The 19,993-nt window shown below is 37.4% G+C and overlaps 1 protein-coding gene across 6 annotated transcripts in view; it reads left to right on the forward strand.

Annotated features, from left to right (window-relative positions):
- Positions 1–19,993, forward strand: part of TENM2 (teneurin transmembrane protein 2) — an 823,338-nt gene that overhangs the window by 215,400 nt on the left and 587,945 nt on the right. For all 6 annotated transcript variants that reach the window (XM_035338985.1, XM_035338975.1, XM_035338974.1 and 3 more), the window contains one exon: positions 1,132–1,242. The gene's annotated coding sequence lies outside the window, so the exon portion shown is untranslated. The remainder of the gene's footprint in view (positions 1–1,131; positions 1,243–19,993) is intronic.

Below are 19,993 nucleotides of genomic sequence, written 5' to 3' on the forward strand. Positions count from 1 at the left end.
TGATACTAATGTACAAAGTGTATCGAATTCTTTGTCTTATTTAAATAATTGATGCTTTATGGAAAGCTGTTGGCCTGAAATACAATTACGCCTATTCATTTCCAGTGAGATAGACCTCAGCAGTTAAGTAGTGCTAGTACATCAAGCTTCTATTTTAACCAAAAATAAGTACCATTAATTTAAATTCAGTGAAAGCAATAGATAAAGCTGGCAGTGTTAAATATTCTCAATGTTAAAAGAAAATTGCATGCATAATAGTTGGAAGGATTAGCTTGTCTTTATACGCTTTTGTATGTATTTATGAAATATTTGGCTCTTTCGTTGATGGTTTGCGTGTCTGTTCCCACCTGCAGCCAGTGGTGCTGTTACAGTTTTTGAATGGGTATTTATCAACTGTTTGAGTTTATTAGGCAGTATGACCAATCACTTCTTCGCCATTACTTATGGCTTTATTTCATAAAAAAGGTGAAACATATTTTTTCCAAGTAACCTTACAAGTAGTTGTGGTTCCAACTGACCAGATGAAAAATAAAGCAATTGCTGAGGCTGCGGACATGTTATGTAATTTCTCTTTTCCAAAAATACTTTTTGACGGTAATGAAAGTTTTGAACAAAATGTGAAAACCAATAGGTGGTATAAGGGATTGTAGACTAAAAAATAAAAGCATGAATTGACAGTGGAAGCAACAAGTGGTCTGTTGAGTCATGTCATCTTAACAGTACTTTACATTAAATTTTACACTGTAAAGATACCTGAAGAAAAAAAAAAAGTCTTAAAGTCTTGATCTGAAAGGTTTGAGGACTACTGACAGGATTATCATGCCTTTTTCTCTTTTGGGAGTTGAGAGGAAATGATCAATTCTTACCAGTTTGTTTTAACAATGTAAAATTTAAATGACTAAGCAAACCGATTGCTTGGGTGTTGTGTAGATTGGAGGAGGGGGAGGAGGGAGAATAAGAGGCATAAGAAAAAGATATTTCTAAAAGATTAATTTTGATATCCCAATGTAGGTAGATTTTGTTGCCCTTTTAGTATTTAAAAAGTGTGAGACTTAAGTACCAAAATACTTGTGAAGTCTTTGTTTATCACTAGTTTTCAACTTTTTTTTTTTTTTTTCCCTCTTCTGACAGATCCTTCTTGCTTGTCATTGCCAAGTGAATTAAGAAGTGTCTCTCACCTGGTCAGCTGAAGGCACCACCCAGAACAACCGCAAAACAGAGCATTGCTGATCTCTCCTTTCAGTGAGTAGTCATAACTTCAATTTTGTATGTTGTTTTGCTCTGAGATGTGTTTATATTGTTGACCAAAGTGCTTCCATCTATGCTTGAAAAATGTCTTTCTAGATCTCTGCAGGAAGTTTTGTTTGTTTGTTTTGTTTGTTTTTGTTTTTTTAGAGGAAAGCAATTTGTCCCAGCACTTTTACTTTACAGAATCTACTTCAGTCTTTCCCAGCCCAACTGAATTACTTAAGAATGCTTAAGAAGAAGAAATACACCTTTTTCCTACCTACCTAGATTTTCATTTGCAGGAGTTGCCCATCCTGACAAATTGAGGATCAAATGAGGATGTTAGGAATTTATTGCTCCTGGCATCAAATAAATTTTTCTTCATTTGAGTGTGTATTTTATTCAGATTCCTAACACAACAAAAACTATTCTGTCTTGATAAATGAATGCATATCATCAAGTTGTAAATCTATATATCCTATAGTATGTGTTGTATAAGGAAAAGATCAAGAAAGAAGGACATTTCAAATTGTCTGTTGTTTTGTGGTGTCTGTAACTGTTGGACACAATGCTCACAAGACACCCTATAATTTAATTATGTTGTACATATGCTCTGGGAATTCATATAATTACATACAGTAACAAACTATCCCATTGTGTCCTGCAGAAACAGAAGGCTATCTTGCTTATGATAGCCTCAAGAGGAAAAGAAATATAACCTTCAGTTGATTGATTCCCATAAAAAGTTAAAGCTGCCTTTTTTTTTTTTTTTTTTTTTGAGGTCTTGATTCTCCTGTGGTTTTAATTTTACCAAGGTAGTTTTATTTTATTTTATTTTTTTGTAATAAGCCTGACAAGTCTTATTCAGGCCATTTAATTCAGTGGCAATGTTGCTTAAGAAACTGCTTTTAAGCTGTGCCTCTTATAAAATAAACCTTTTAGTTGGAGTTCATTTAATATAATGTTTTTCATTCTATCACATCTCTTTCAAAGCATGGAAAAAAAACAGATTTTTTTTTAGATATGGTAAGCACCAAATTCCAGGCAAATTCCTTCACTTACACTGAAATAGTCAGCACATTCTTGTATGTTGCTTGCTATAGATGAGGTGGTTGTCATATATTTTCTGCTAAAAGATCTTCTGACTCCATGTCTCTATTACTTCAGTTTTTACACTATTAAGATTCATGCTTCCTACTTACAAAGTAAATTATTCTAAGAGCCTGTGTCTCTGAATTCTAAAAAAAATAATATTCAAAAGAAAATTAAAATGAGAAAAACTGAAAAGCTTCAGTGTATGAATACAAATAAAAAAAATCTGGTGGGGTTTTGGTTTTTATTTTTCTATTTTTTTCTGTTCTTGCAAGTCTGAGTTTCATGACAGCTTTCTGCCAGTGCTGTATAATTAGAAAAATGAAATATGTAATTGCCAAAAATTGTTTTTACTATTACAAATGTATCTATATACTCATTGTAAAAGCTCGTATGTTTGTTTTAAGAGATCTTCTTAGCCCATCTTGAGATAATTAGAGAACAAATTGACAAATACTTCTCATACCAAATTCCTAGAGAACAAACAGTAAGAGATAAAGGATATTGGTCCAGAAGCTCTGTATCTCAACTGCAATTTATCTGGAAAAGGTTGCAGAAATAGGTCCTCAGAAGTAGGTCATCTGTGAAAATTTCAAAACACCCAATAACTCAATCTCAAAATCCCCCTGCTGTCATTTTGTGTAGGTAAGGCTGGTTGGTTTGTTGCCTTTTTTATTTTTTTTATTTTTTTGTGAGGGAACCTGAATAATGCCAAGTAATCTCCCAAGGTCATGAAGCAGGTCATGAGTAAAGCTGAATATGAAATCACATTCATAATTCCCTGTAGTAATCAAAGATGTGAATGTGCCCATTTAAACCTTTCCAAATGGTGGCTAGATCCTACATGCTGCTTTGTGCTTTGCTTTGGAATGGATTTTCAGGTAGTGAGGAAAAGAAATCCTTCCCAGTGCTCTCGATGGCATGGCTGTGGTTTTTGTTATGGGTTTGATTTGAGTGGAGACAAATGCTAGGGCGAGTGAGCTTAATTTTGTGATGGTTGCGAGGAGCAGAGTATTTTCCTTGTGAAATAGTTGCTTAGGAGCATTTTCACCAATTCTTCCAGCTTAGAGAACATGACTCATGGGCCCCCAGGAAGGGGGCAAAAATGTAAGTACCACAGGTGGATTGCACAGTGTATCACTTCAGTGGATTTGGGGCTTTATTTCTGGGGCCTTGGGATTTAGGGAAATATTCTCCCTTTATATGCCATAATAAATTTTCCTTAGCTTAGCTGTGGTTTTGGGGTTGTGATTTTTTGCTGGGTTCAACCCTGGATGCTGGTAACTCTGCAGTTGACTTGCAATGTGAGCCAGTACCGTGCATTCTTTGTCTTGTTAAATTTGTGTTCCTGTGCACTTGCTGGTGTGCTGAAGAAGCACTAGTAACTTCTCAATTACTTCTCTTTTGTATTGTTTGTCCAGTCTCTGAGCGCTGCCTGTTTCTGCCTTTTCACTTGTTCTTTATACAAAAGACAAAGACTCTCCATTACTTCCCAAACAAATCTTGGGACTCATTTCCCTCTGTTATGTCCTTCTCCAACATCTTGTGTGTTATTCAAAGGCTGTTGCTGGGATGTCAATATTTCAGCATGTTTGTTAGGTTTGTGGGTTGTTTTTTTGTTATTACTGAACAAAGGCTGCTATCATCCCATCGTGGTGGATCAGAGCCTTTAAAAAGTAGCTACATTAAAGAAAAAAGAAGTGCAACTTCTTGAACAAAACCCTACTCGATTTCTTCTCACAGGGGGATTCTGTTTGTTAGCTTTATGCCTCTTGACTATAAATTCCCTTCTCCCATGGGAGTGGGAAGCAAACAGCCTCTCAGTCACTGTCAGCTCCATTGCTTTTCTCAGTCCTGGGCCTGGAGGGTGCAAGAGTTTTTGTACTTTTAGGGCTGCTGCTAAGAGAATATTCTGTGTGGTTTAAAAACATTCTGTAAACTCACAGTGGTATGAGCAACAAAAAGTATTTGAGAACATTGCTAAAATAGCCCTCTTTTTACTCTCAGGCTTATGCGTCTCTGTTTACCATGTTTGATTCGTTAGTTTCCAATGACTTTTAAAAGGAACAAAAGTATGTGAACAAAGCAAAATGTCTGTGGATAGTCCGGGCAACAGCATCCCTCAGTGACATCAGCGCTCTACTTTGGGCCTGCGGGTGGCAGTCAGGCCTGCATGGCTTCTGCTGAGGTCCGGGCCGCTTCTGCCAGAGGCAGGCACCTTCCTGTCTTGGAGCAGGTTGGGCTGCCTGCTGGGAGGTACCTTCTGAGAGAGATGTTACTCATCTCTAATGCGCTTGGATTAATTCTTTGTATAATGGGTAAATTTTCAGGCTCCTGGAGGAAGGGGGGAGAAACATGTGTCATGTCCTCCCCAAAACAAACAAACAAACAAACAAAAACCACCTTCCCCAACCCCAAGCTCCACTAGTATCAAATGTATTTGCTGGAATTTACATAGTGGGAATTTAAACAGAGCTAACAGAGCTTTGCATGTGAGCATTTTTGGTATTCTTGGTAGTACAAACGTAGTTTTGAAGATGCTTGTGCTCCAAATTTACACTTAACGTTCAGTTACACTGAACGTTCAGTTAAGTATTTTATGAGGTTGTATAAATGCAGTTCTTTGGATCTTTTAAAGATGTATCATTTTGTTGAAATACTAGTTAATAAGTTTGGGGAAAAAAGCTTTTATTCTTTAAATATGTAGTCTTGTAAACAGTTTTATTTTTAAGTATGCTCTTATTCTTCCCTTATGAAAATTATTTCCTTGAAATTGATTTTTTTTTATACTTGGGTTTTTGAGTACCTCTGTCTTTTATTTCCTAAGCAGCAAGCTCACAATCACAACTTGATAAATAAAATATTTGCACTCAGAAATGGAACCACAAAACCAACGTAACTTCTGTTATTGATCTTTTTTTTCTGTGCAACTCTTCTGGCAGTGAAGAGAAAATACCATCCTGTGTAGGCATAAAAAGTATTTAGAGCAAATTACTCTAAATTATAAACTAACCAGTAAATCAGTATTGCTTCAGCATTATTCTCCCATTTCTGTTCCCCCTCAGCCTAAGATCTGCATCTCTAATAAGAAGCAATGCATGGGATTTTTTTTGTTTAATTTTTATTTAAATTAATAAAGTAAAATGGACATTTCCTTTAATTATCAGCAGTAGTTTGGCATGGTGAAAGAACAAGGGTATATATTCAATTAAAATGGGTGGTTGTAATATGAATAATGATTACAGAAGTAGAATTAAGATGTTACCCGAGGTTTTATAAGTCATTTCAGAACACCAATTACCTCTTCTAGAAAAACATTTTCCAAAGAATAAAAAAGGTACTGTTTTCTTAGATTTCTTTCTTTGGTATGAAGTTTTAGTGGGATGCTAGTGAGGTTTAACCTATTTAATATTAGGAATGACTTTAAATGTATTAGGACACACATTGGGCACACATTGACCTTAGCACTGCAAAAATACTTGTTAGGAGAGAACTTTAGTTAGAAGCATTTCTGAAGACACAATATTTGGTTTGAAGAAATAAATAAAACAATATAGTTTCTCAAGTCCTGCATGAAAAGTTGAGACATGGAATCTTATTTTGGATGGATTCAGGCCTCCATCAAATAAATGGGAAATGGGAATAAGTCATGCAAAACAGTAGGCCTAGAATGATTTTTAAACAAGATAAAGACAGGGATTGCTGTATCTTAAAACACTGTAGTGGACTGTAGATAGGAGTATGCGGGCTGAAAAGACTGTGGTAGGAAAACTATTAGAATACAAAATTATCACTAAATGTTAAATAAGAATGATGTTTGAAACTCGGGATTTTTGATTGATTACTATGTAACATGCAAAGTTGAATGTTGATAAAAAGATGCTGATAGTGTTCAGTATTTTATATGGATTACCTTTGGAGTTAAGAACAGATTTTAATAGAAATACTTGCATTCTGTTCCATTAAGGTTTATAATTTGTAGGTTATATATATATATATATATATATATATATATACTTAAGTGGATTTGGGCTTTTCTTTAAGTGGATTTTTTTTTTTTTCCTTTGCAAAAAAAATACAAGCTTTGACCTTTGATTTATAAAACTAAAGGCAGGTTTTCATACATGTCGTAAGGTAAGAAAAGAAAATGCATCTTTGCTTCAATGGGAATATGGGACTGTGGGTGAAAAGGTGGTGGAAAAATGCTGTAGCTATTCAGGCTGACCTAAAACGCAAGCTTGAGAAAAATATTAGAGTAACTACCTGACTACTTCTTGAAGTGAAGCCAACATGGACAGATCTTGACTACAAACTCAGAAATGACTGTGTGGCTGTCCTTGGAGAGCTCAAAGAAATGTTATAGCTCATTACAGATGATGCTTAATAAATTCTTCTGTGTAACCTGCTACAAGCATCTGGCAGGAAGAAAAGTATCAAATTCTAGTTGTGGTGTTCCTTGACTAACTCTTCTCTCCTTTATGTACAGTTTTGTGTGTTCCTTGCCAGTGCTGAATTGTCAGTACAGGAATTGTAGATTTTTGTGGAACTGATTCTAAGTCTCACTGGAAACTCTGTGCAATTTCAGAAATTCTGCATGCTTGAGGATGATGTAATGCTTCATGCGTGAGGCTGAATCCTGATCTAAGCTACTTCAGAGCTAGCACATGTAAAGGAAAAGGTTTGCAGTCAGCATGTTTGCTTGGAAGGAAACCTCTATAATTACTTTTTGACTAGAGTTTGAGGTGGTATGACTGTGTAGGTGTCTGATAAATGTTTTTGGTGGAATAGAGTAAACATGAGGAATGAGTGGATAAAGCTGCATTTCAGTTGCATGCATTCCAGTCCAGGCCTTCACCCTCATGAGCAGCTTATTTTTGTGTATTTAATGAAAATAAATAAATAAATAATAGGAGAAGCAAAACGTTTTAAGTAGAAATTCCCTATCCACAATTTTCCCTTGTTTTTCATTGAGCTGTTCGTGTTTATAGAAGTAGCAGGTATAAACTGGTTCATTAGGCCTTGAATGCCTTTTATAAAGTTCACTCCAGTTCTGAATCTTTCTGGCACCGAATTACAAGTTCAGGTTTTGTAGGCAAGCTATATTGGCTTGGAAACGATCTCCAAAAATCAGATTTTCTGGAAAGAAAGTATGTAGAGCTCAACTGCCATCACAGTGAGAAATCAAAATGTTCAATGCTTACGGACATTTTGGTATCAGGAAGAGCTACCACCATCAGTACTCCATGTGACAGCTGTATATATTTGCCACTGAAGCTGGGACATGAATCAGTTACAATAAGCCTGAAAACAGGCTCAGATGTCATCCAGGAGATGGCTGCTATTGACTGCAGGAAAGGAGATATTAGAGTGAGCGAGATACCTTTCAAGAATAAATCAGTTTTGAGTAATAGGGAGTCCTCCAAGGGTGCTAATAATGCACAAGAAAAACATGTCAGTAGGGCATTGGAGAGTGACAAGATTATGCTGCACTGTAGCACTGCTGCGATTCCAATAGGTATATGAGGCGAGGTGATTCATAACACAAGTAATTTGTGTTCTGTACTTCTTTTCTTTTAAATTTGAAGTTGAATGCAGGGAAGGTTGTGGTTTGCTGGTTGTCCTCAAGCAATTATTTATTCTGTTTCACTGTGCCTTATACAAGTCTGTCACTTACATAAAACCTTTCTCATTATGTTAGTACATTTACAGTGACTTGAAGTGCTATGACTTGAAGAGCGCTATGACTTCCATTGTCTTACATGCTCAGAAACAACAACAAAAAAACCACAGTAAAATATACCTAATCTTCAAACTGGGTTTCAGCAGATTTTTTTTTTTCTTTTAGAATGAACTCAATATAACTGGATTTATATTTTATTTAGTTAGTTCGTTTAGGAGCATCTGTTTTACTGGCAAATGGATATAATTTTGTCTTCTTGAGGCCTGTCTTGTTTTACTTGCTCAGTTCATTTTGGAGGTAGAGTACAAAAATCTCAGTATGGGTTTATTGCTGACTGCTTCAGATGTAGTGAATTAATCCTGGTGAGAACCCTTTTGTGATTATAATGGTGTTAAACTTGTGTTCTGTAAACAAGTAAAGAGCTTATCTCCAAAAAATTATCAGTAGTTTTACAGTTGTGGTTTTTAAATGTGTGACGTGAACTTTTAAAATGGAAAATTTAGTTCAAGGTTTCAGACATGGAAGGTTTTTGATTGTTTAAAATGTAGCCACCTATTCATTTGTTTTTAAGATTAGTAAAGGCTTCTTTGATTTAAGATTACAAACTTGGTCACTTCCTACTTCCTCATTGCTCTACCTTGTTCTTAAGAGAGAAGTGCTGCACATGCTTAACTACATGTGCTAGTAGAAGCAGCTTTACTTCATACAAGTCTTTACTGACCTAGCTTTTTATAGCCCCTGGCAATCAGTTCTGTGCTTGTATAAGCCAATGTTAATGATAATAATGTGAATATATATTAAAACAATTTGCATAGTATTAGAGTTTTTTTTTGTTTGTTTTACAAGATTGCATCTTCTTATTTTTTATTGTTAGCTATATTATAACAGTAATGTGGCACACTTCACGGACAGTTGAAGTTTCCCTCACTTTAGCAGAAATCTAGCTTATTATGCAGATATCCGCTTTTGACAATGAGCATCTGCAGCTACTCAAGACGTGGATATGGTGGTGTATGTGTGCAGGCATCTTCATTTGTTATGCTATGTTATCCCAGAATAAATATGCAGAATATATTGCAGTAGAACAATCACAATGCAAAAAAAGAAGCACACTGATGTTTTGTTATATGATAGCTGACTGTGCTGCTGGTTATAAAGCAAGTAGTTAAATCCAAGCGGAACAAATTTTCCTTTTAAAAATATTTTAAATATTTGCTTTATCTCATTTTTTTTATTCAATCTCCTTAGCAACAGAAACATCTGTTTCTTTTCTCTTAGTCATTACATTCAAAGAAAGTAGCTGCTTCAAATATAATGAAAGCAATTTCTGTGGATTGGGTAGCTATTAATTGTTGCCAAGATCTTTTATTATAATAACAGGACATGCAACAATTGGCATTTTTTTATATTGAAATACAGCTATCTAGTTAACCTGTGCTGGTTAGGTGAGCTATAATCCATCAGCTCTTACAATGCATTTATTGTGTAATCTTTTTATGCAACAGAGACAAGAGTAAGCATGACTATTTCTGGTTTCATAGAATCTTAGAACGGCTTGGGTTGGAAAGGACGTTCAAGACAATGAAGTTCCAGCCCCCTGCCATGGGCAGGGACATCTCCCACCAGCCCAGGCTGCCCAAGGTCCCATCCAGCCTGGCCTTGAGCACTGCCAGGGATGGGGCATCCACAGCTTCTCTGGGCAACCTGTGTCAAGGCCTCACCACTGCATTTTGCACCTAATGTTTTGTTTAATTTGCAACTTGAGAACAGATTGTCAGAGAATTTGCCTTGAAGACAGAGGACTAAATATGCATGTCCTTACAAATACGTATTTTTTGTGTGTCAATCTAGATAGAATATGAAATGTAGAATTAATATGGACTTTGTGATGTTCTTAGTCAAATTACTATGCATTTTTCTGGAGACTTTTATAATTTAAAATTATTTCATTTCAAAAGGGCTTCCTGATCCCCTTGTAGGGCCAATAATTCACTCCTAAATCACAAGATACTGGCACATGTAAGGGAGAGATATAAAGGAATGAGCGAGGGGTGCCAGACCGGGATAGAAACATATCTCTTTAAACCAAGAGAATAAACAGACTTGCTGTGCAGCAGTGAAACAGAAGGACCTTTGCTATTACTGTAGTCTCGAGTGACTGTTATTTAGAGCTAACTGCACATGGATGGACCTGTCCACATGCTTGAAAACTAGTGCGTAACATTTAACTTACCTCTAGGTATTGTGAGCTAGTTAGTTTCTAACATGGAGGTTAGTAATGGCATTGGGGAAGAGTATTTTAAGATCGGCAAAATTGGGAAGGCTTAAGCTCAACTGGAGCTCAAGTAGCAAGGGATAGCAAAAGTAACAAGAAGGGATCCTATAGGTGTGTAAGGTTATTGCAGAAGGAATTTCTAGGTACTCATCCATCTGTTACGAAAAAATCTGAAGTACTTGATGCCAGTTTTGCCTTGTTTTTCACAAGCTAAGTCTATTTCCACATGGGTTGGTGTGTTTCATTGTCCCAGGTTGGGAATGAGAAATGCATCCAGTAGCCAGAGTGGTAAAAGGCTAATTTATGCCCTTTGTACATATGATGACCAGCCTCATTGCTGTCCCTGCAAAGATCATGGTTGCAGGTATGAGATCCACTTGCAAACAGGTGAAGCCTCAGAATAAAATCAGTAGGAGTATGGGTTCACTAAAGGGCTGCTCCTTTTTCACGGATTTGATTACCTTCTGCGACGAAACAAGTGGCTATGTCGATCCTTTTACACATTTCAGTATCTTTTTGTTCTTTTTTTTTTTTTTCAGTGCATTTGTACATTGAAGCCATACAATAGTTTTGATAGACAAGGAGTAATGGTTTTAAACTAAAAGAGGGTATTTTTACATTAGATATAAGGAAGAAACTCTTCACTTTTCAGTTGGTGAAGCCCTGGCCCAGGCTGCCCAGAGAAGCTGTGGGTGTGCTATCCCTGGAGGTGCTCAAGGCCAGGCAGCATGGGGCTGGGGGCAGCCTGGTATGGTGGGAGATGTCCCTGCCCACGGCAGGGGGCTTGGAAGTAGATGATCTTGATGGTCCTTTCCAACCCAAGCAAATCTATGATTCTATGCTGAGCTACAGCAGCTGGGAGCTGCCAGGGACTATATGTCTGGTGTTGTTGGTTGTTTTTTTGTTTTGCTTCTTTTGGTGGAGAGGTGTTCTGTCCTACTGCTTGTACACATGCTGCAATCAGGCAGCACTACAGCAGGAAAAACAAAATGAAGGCTTTGGCTTGATTTTCACTCCAGTGACCAGCAAAACTTTGAATTAGAGAAGGAAAAAAAATAAGAGGATTACTGCTATGCTACCACCTTTAATCCCATTTGTAGTGTTCCTGATGCTTTCTTTTTTTTTCTTTGTCTCTCTCTCCAACCCTGAAAATAATAATTTTACATAATTCTACCTCCTGGCACATGTGGGCGTCAAGAAATGGCTTTGAGAAGCTTTACCAAAGGACCATCTGCAGCCTGTATGAGGGCCAAGAACACTGAGAACTTCCCTCTGTAGAAGAACGGAAGAGCTGGGTGGAGCACTGAGCAATAAACTATGGCTGTAATGGTTTTAACTGGCTAGCACATCAGACAGATGGGCAGGTGCCCAAATGCCATTTCCCTGGGAGTTTTGGGTAGCAGGCCATACTCTGGTCTCCTCCCTAGGTTTCACTCTTCCTCATAAAGCAGTATTGGAAACTGTTTGCATTCAAGTTAGATGCACGGAGTAGTCTGAAATAGAATGACTGCATTCCTGATGATGCAGTAAATGCAGTCTTCATATCATATGCTGGAAGTGGAGCTGGTTATCAGTTTTCCACAGGGATGAGATGACCATAGGCAGGTAAAGAAAGGGCTTTTGGGGAAGGCTGAGAGGGGAGAGTTTGGGGCAGGATAGGTGTAATTGTCTCCTGTAACTCCTGTGCATGGGCAAGAGGCAAGGCATCTGACAGAGGACCTCAGAAGAGGGGACTTGCATCAGTTGTGGGCAGGAACAGCATTACAGAAATGTCAGAAAGTGTCATTACAAGGAAGAGCCCTTACGCAAGTACCAAACTGGTGTCTCACTGTGTAGTGTAGGCAGGGAGGCATCAGAGGCTTCTGCAATTGATTTCTCCTTCATCATAGGCGTGTTCTTCTGTCTGATGCAGGCTGCTGAAGTGGATAGTTACTCTTATAGGTTTAATCAATGTGAAATAAATATTGATCCTATAAAATGTGAGTAGCTAAATAATTGAAATCTTACTACCAATGTCATAATCTATAAATATTATTAGAATAAGTATGTGAAATCTGTGGTTATGCATTTCATGGGAACTTGCCCACGGTTAGTTAGGTTACTTTCTTTCTTCTAGTTGAATTCCTGGAGTAGGAAGCCTTCTTTTGGAAGAAGGAGATGGTGTAAATTCTTTCATGGTAGCTGCAAATCAGGCAGTGAGAAAACACGCAAAGTCATTTGCAAAAGTAATAGTTACCAGTGTGGTTGTTTGCAGGAATGCAAGAAAGCTTATGGCTGCAAGGTGGAAAAAAAAAAAAAAAAAAGTTGGTTTGAGATAAGAAGAACAGGAACTTCAGTTGCTTGATGTCTCCCCTGCTGACCATCCAGCCATTTCAAGTATGAAACAATTTTTGTTTGCTTGTTTCCTCATATTTTACCCTTCACTGAAAGGCTGCAGTTCCCTAGACACAGGGAATGATTCAGACATTCCCCTATCTGAATGTTTCCTGGATTTTGGAGAATCATAGCTTATATATTGGTCTTCTTTCTAAACAAATATAGATGATTCTTACAGAGTATTTCAGAATTTCAGGTTTTCTTTTATGCTCTCAGTGTGTTTAGGCTTCATTTAAGCTATTTGCTGCTATCTGTGGGTTTGCTTACTTGCTTAGGATGGAGATTATTTAGAAGGAAATGACAATGACTAATTCTTTCATCAGTGAACTGGAGTGAAAGAGTAACACTGGTTAAAAGTAGAGATAGGAAGCCAGGTCACTTGATGAAGTTAGTGTAGTCAGTGAACAGTGGTTCTACATATATTTAATGGGCTGAATTCTTCAAATGCTACACAGAAAGTGGGTGTCTTTCTAACTTTCTCAGTAATTTACTGCTAAGGGTACTAGCTGATAATTCTGCAGCTCTTCTTGATGTCTGTCCACAAACTATTTTTAAAGACAGACTTCTCATGAAGACCACTTCTATGATATTTGAAGAATTAATCCCAGTTGGTTAGTTTACTGCTAATGTGAATAAGACATAATTCTTAATGTTTCAAGTTTAATTCCATTTCAATTTGAAATTGCTAAAGTTGGTAACAGAGGGCAGAAAATATATGCGTGAAGATAATATATTTGAAGTAGGTGATAGATTAGAGGTGTTAAAATACGTACTTTAACTGTACAGAGGGGTTTTGTGTGTGTGTTTGATTTCGTTTTTTAATTACATTTTTTCAATTAAAAAAAGTCTAAGAGCAATCTGAATTAAACACTTTAAGTTGGATCTAGATTCAGGCATAATTTTAGAACCATTTCTTTATCTGATGAATTGACACTTCTGTAATCTACGGAAAAATTTCAGAAAAAACAGTGAGGATAATTGTTTTCAGAAAAGGTAGGAATGCATGTGTTTGGCAGTTACCACTCTATTTGTCATATGTTTATTTTGAGTTGAGGGTAAATTTTCAGTAAAACTACTGCATAAATTAGAATTATGGAGCCCAGAATTACTTAGATACTGATTTTGACCTTACTAGTATGATTATTCGTTACTGTGAGAGATCACAAGTGCACACATGCATCAATACTAAAAGATATATATATATATATATATATATATATATATATATTTTAGGTATACTCTTAATAATAATAAAAAAGTACTGTTTTAAACAAACTTTTAATACAGACGTCCATAGAACCTACTGTTGTGTGGAATGCATTGTGCAATCCAGAGAAGTTTAGAATTTGTAGAAAAATTCTCTTCATCCACCAAAGGAAATAGGGTATTTGACAACATGCATTTGTCTACAAAATGCGAAGCAATATCTGATGAAATATGCTTTGTCAATAAAATAAATTGCAAACAAAATATAATCCTTCCTCAGAATACATTTAGCCTACGCTGTGAAATAAGCTACTTCCACAAAGTGCATTTTGTTGCTTGAATTATTTTGATTTTCTGTCTATCAGAATCTTTAGATAAAGTGATCTTTTGTCAGACACTGTATATCAATTTTATTTTATTATATATAAATAAAATACATTTAATTTGAAAGTAGACATTTGATAGGATACCTTAAACTGGTGTTGGTTTAACAGAAATGATAAACTGCAGACATCCTTTGTTTGTGGGGTGAGAGGCTCACATCTATTCCTCGCTGTGCTTACAATGTAATGGTTCTGTAGTTTCTAGTTCAACTACTGTTGTGCTATCTTAGATGTATGTAGTTTCCTTCTGATGAATAATCTCTGAATTGCACACTGCACTAAAATGAAATGCCCAACCGTTTGGCCAATAGACAAAAATGTCAGTATTTGTTCAAATTTCCCATGAGTTGTCAGTCATGTATCTGGCGTTACCTGTATCTGCGCGTCAACTGAGGGTCCTGAGTGAAGCCTTTCCATGACTTACTGGAGTCATGCCAGATGTATGACTAAGCTGTTAAATTTCTAATTAATTGAAAGTCTTTGCATTATTGTTATACTTATAGAAGACAGAACTAATTTTTCAATGAAACAGCTCCTTACTGATCTTGAAACTTTAAAAACATCTTCACTGTTTGTATGCAAAGATGCAGCCTTCAAGAAAGATGTAATTCTTCTTTGGAAGAGGTTGCCAAAAACTTAAATCTCTGTGAAGAAATACAAATGTTCCACTGAGCTTTCAAACACTGACTTACGGTGAAATTGGTACTGCAGGGCCTAGAGTTCAGTTGTGTAACAATTTTCAGAAAAATGACTGTGGAGTTGCTTATTTCACAGTGCTTCCTAACATTAAAAGGACATTTGATTACTCCAAAGTTTAATGTAAAGCATTAAAAGTTAAGCCTCTATGTGACTATCTTTGTGCCAATCCAAATACCACTTGTGACAGTAAGTAAATGTGCAAATTGTTCAGCTGTAATTTGGAAATATAGAAACAACAGTGAAAGCAAAGCAGAAGTTTCCAACCAGGATGTGAAGTATCTCCTGAATTAGTGGTTGAAGGTGGTTTTTACTCACAAGTTAACAAGATCACTCTTGTCATTGCTGATTATAAGAAGATTAAAAGAAAAGGCTGAGGATTGTAAAGACTTCAGCAAAAACACTTAAGTGTCAACTCAGAAGTTAGCTTTGCACTATAATGTTTTAGATGAGAATGAAATGAGAAATTTGGAAAGAAGCTGAGGAGTAGGCCATAGAGGTGTGTTAAAAATTGATGTATTTGACTAAATAGAAATGAATGCTAAACTTTGCATTCTGCAGAAACAAAAATACATGATGCCGCAAGTGGAAAACTTCTTCCAAGCCCGGTTGCTTCAGCTTTCTGTACAAATAGTTTCCCACCCACTTCAGGAAGAACTGTATGGATATAAATATGTAGACTTTTATAATGTGTAAGGAAGTAAAAATTAGTTTTGTTGTAAAATGTTTCTTTCATTTACAATCAAGTAGGAGCTCTATAACTATGAAACCCCCCACACATGTAGAAATGGGCAAATTGGGCTGTTAATATTACCTGAATATTATGTTGCATTATAGGAAGTGCTTGCCTCCTTCCTTTCCCCTTCAAGCCAATATGCGTCTGTTGTTAACATTACTTGAATGAAGTGTGCCTACCTGAACTAAGTGATTGAGATGTCTCTTCAGATATCTTTACCTGACTGTGGGGGATGTTATTTCCCATTCCTTTCTCTTTTTTGCCTGCGTGTTTTTTAGATGACACAATCATCATACACTATCAAGTACACATTAGCTTGTGACATTGGAAAGCTTGGCAAGACGTAGGCTAGTCTTACATAGCCTCATTCATATTGCTCTATATGAATTCTGAAGATGGTACTAACAAAGATTAGGATTGGAAAGTAGCTCGAGGTGTTTTAGCTGCTGCTTGTGGTAACAAAGCTTACGAGATGATTCTTTCTCCTCTGTCAAATTCATCAACCTAAAGTTTAAACTTGTTCACCATGTCCACTGACTTTGATTAAAGGCCAAGAGATTGGAAAGATAATTAACTTCCTGCAACTTCACAGAATTATAGAATGGCTTGGGTTGGAAAGGACCATCAAGAACATCTACTTCTAAGCCCCCTGCCATGGGCATGGACACCTCCCACCACACCAGGCTGCCCCCAGCCCCATGCTGCCTGGCCTTGAGCACCTCCAGGGATGGCACACCCACAGCTTCTCTGGGCAGCCTGGGCCAGGGCCTCACTGCCCTCACAGTGAAGAATTTCCTCCTAATACCTAATGTAAATCTACCCTCTTTTAGTTTAAAACCACTTCCTCTGGTCCTGTCACTATGCTTCCTGACATCCTCTCAGCTTTTCTGTAGTCCCCCTTCAGGCACTGGAAGGCCACTGTGATCATCTCTGTGGCCTACTTGTGCCGAGGGCCCTAGAGCTGAGCGCAGGCTGCAGGCGGGGTCCCACGAGAGCAGAGCAGAGGGGCACAATCCCCTCCCTCATCTTAGGTTGCAGGTGGCTTCCTGGGCTGCAAGCCCACGCTGCTGGCTTGTGGCAAGCTTCTCATCAACAAACACCCCAGGTCCTTCTCCTCAGGGCTGCTCTCAACCCAGTCTTGTCCCAGCCTGTGTCTGTGCTGGGATTGCCTGGCCAAGTTGCAGGACCTTGGCCTTGGCCTTGCTGAACCTCAAGAGTTTCGCACAGCCCCACCTCTCAGGCCTGCCCAGGCCCCTCTGGATGCCATCCCTTCCCTCCTGCGTGCTGACCGCACCGCACAGCTCGGTGTCATTGGCAAACGTGCTGAGGGTGCGTTTGATCCCACTGTGTGTCACCGACAGAGATGTTAAACAGCACCAGTCCCAATACTCATGCATGAAGACTGCCGATCAGGTGATAGTGAGGTCTAAAATGCTTGTATTTTGGGGAGCCCTCGGAAAAGAGGAATTAAAGTGCCCTTCAGTGAATGTGCTTTCTAAGGTACCAAAGTTTTTTTTTTTTTGTTTTTTTTTTTTTTAAAGGCATGCAAGTGAATGCATGCACACACGCAAATCTGTTGAGAAATAGTGTGAGATTTCATCATCAGACATTAAAAATATTATTGTTTCTTTAATAGTTTACACATTGTGTTTCTAGATATTGTAATAGAAAATTTCTCAAAATGGTTGCCTCATGTCAATATTAATACCGCAAAAATTAAGTTATGGTGTATGCAACTGATAATGTTTGGTGAGGGTGTAGTGCAGCCGTACATCGTTTCAGTTTCCTAATTGATTGTACTTTTGTAGACTGTGCTAGATATTGCACTTAGAAGGAGAAATAAAGTATCCGTTTCTTCCTCAATGTACTTACAATGATTGAACATAAGCAATATTTATGCTTAATTTTTTTTAAAGAAGTTTAATAATTGGAAGCCAAAGATAAACAACATTTTAGTCCCAATGTTCAGAGTATATAGAAGTGCTGCAATTTTTCCGGGTCATGTTGTGTGCTCCTGATTTAAGCACTCTAATAGTTTTTCAAAGAGAGGAAACGCGCATGTTTGCTAGGGTTCATTCTGGTTGCTGTGCTGTCTTGATGCTTTTGCTTTCAGTTGCTTTCCTGCAGCAAGCTTCTTACACTTAGGTTATTTTCTTTGAAGGAAATGAACCAGCCTTTCTCCGAGTGATAACTAGCTATATCTTCTGTTGATCACTGATAACAATGCCAGGAATTGTAGCGTTCAGAAGTGCTGGTCCTGAGTGTCATTGCTGAGAGAGAAAAAAGCAGGGAGCAGGCGGTGCCTTTCAATTGTGGCCTCCTGCATCATACTGCATGCTCTCCTCATCCATCCTCAGGCACTTCAAAACCTTTTTGGGCCTCCTTTAACTAAAAAAAGGTTGCTTTACAAATATTGTTTGCTAAGTGAACCAGGATCTTGCATTTGTTTACAAGGGATAGAAGCGATTTTTGTTCTTTAGTTTCCGTTCAAATGCCCTGCTGTCATTCCCTTTGCACTTCGGGTGTTGCATCTCCTCTTGTTTTTGTTGTTGACCTGCCCACTGGTTAGGATGCAATAAGCTAGAAATGCAGCAGAGAGTCAGATGAGCACTGGAGCAATGGAAATAAACCATCTAAGTTTGACTTGTATTTCTTTCGTGCACAAACATTGGGTTAAACTTGCACAGTAAGTCAATTTTAGGGGTAAAAATGTTCCCCCACCCACCCCTACTTGTGGAAATTATTGGAATTAAATACTATTTTGTTCATGCTTCTAGTTTTGGACTGTAACATACTTGCTAAAGTATCTGTCTCTTGACCTTTTTTGCACTTTTATAGATTAACTAATGGAAAAAGAATGAAATACGAAGATTCATCGTTACTACTGAGGCATGTAACTGTTTTGTGGATAAAACATACCTTGGATTTGGTGGTTTTTAGTAGACAAGACAGGGTTGTTGAGCAAGCAGTTAGTTCTTTCTTGGAGCTGCCATTCACCTATTAGCAAAAATGCCTTATTTTCCATTATTATTCAATTACTGAATTTGGTTTTATTAACATAGGAATAATAAAATTTCTACATGGACTTGAATCAAATTTTGCAGTTAATTTAAAGAAAGCTAGTCCCTCAAAAACTTGAGTAGGATCCTGCAAAGATTTTGGTAATGGAAGGTGCTGTGGATATATTTCTTTGTTTTCTAATAGTTCTATTGCTAGGTTAAAGGTTGGACTAGGTGATATGAGAGGTCTTTTACAACCTAAATGATCTATAAATCTATGTGATTTTTAGTACATTTTTCATTACCTTAAGTGCTGGAGCCACTTGAGTCAGTTAAACAAGTCTACCAATCATACTTTTGAGTAGAGTTTCTCCTTGCTTTATTACATTGCCTTTCAGTTTTTCTCTTCCTAAAGCCTTTAGTCAGCTGTTTTTATCTGAGCATTTCACAAGGGTGGTCTTGCAGCTTGTTTAGACGTGAACTGTGTTGACGCGGACAAGCTGCTTTAGTGTCTCAAGACCATATTGGCTCAACAGCAGTGACCAAGCAATGGCAAAATGTGGAAAGCACCTTATCCTGTAATTTTCCCTGTGAATTTAAATTTTTCTCATTTCCTGTGTCTCTGATCATATTTTTGTCACAAAAATCATCAGGGACCAATGGTCCTCTAAGTGATGAAGTTGCTGCCCTCTCTGAACAGGCTTCCAGTATCCATTGTGGATATAGGAATTATATGCCATCCAACTGGCATAGTGATGGTGCATGCCTTTTGACATTCTGTCTTTCCATTTCATATGTGCCATGTTTCATTTCAGTTATTGCAGTTTTTGAAGAAATGTTCTGCAGTGTACTTAGGAGGCTGCTCTTTTCAGATGGCCATTTTGTGTTTTTCTTTTCTGTGCAGCTGTGCATATGGGGCGGGGAGACCCGGAGAGCTCTGTCTTATGTATGTGAACTTCCATGAGTTCCCAACATTAGAGTCAGAGTTGATTTGGGAAGATATACCCAAATTAGAAATTATAGATGACACAACTGAGATAGGTGGGAAATCAAACTTCTGTCAGTTATGGGGCTCTGACTACACTGGCATAAAAATACAAGATAGTTTCCTAGTATAAACCTTAGAACATGTGTTAGTAGACAGCACGTTAGTGTTGATTTTTTTTTTTTTTTTTTAATATATAAATCTTGTTAATGTGAAGTGGTAGGTTGAAAGCAGAGAAAACATGAAGTATTTGTGGTAATTAAATGATCCTTGATAGAGCTGGGTGGAATCAGCAATCCAATTCCTGGGATGGGCAACTTCAGTCTTAATCCATAAGC

The sequence above is a fragment of the Oxyura jamaicensis genome, chromosome 13 (genome assembly GCF_011077185.1).
Source record: "Oxyura jamaicensis isolate SHBP4307 breed ruddy duck chromosome 13, BPBGC_Ojam_1.0, whole genome shotgun sequence".
Classification (NCBI taxonomy): Eukaryota; Metazoa; Chordata; class Aves; order Anseriformes; family Anatidae; genus Oxyura; species Oxyura jamaicensis.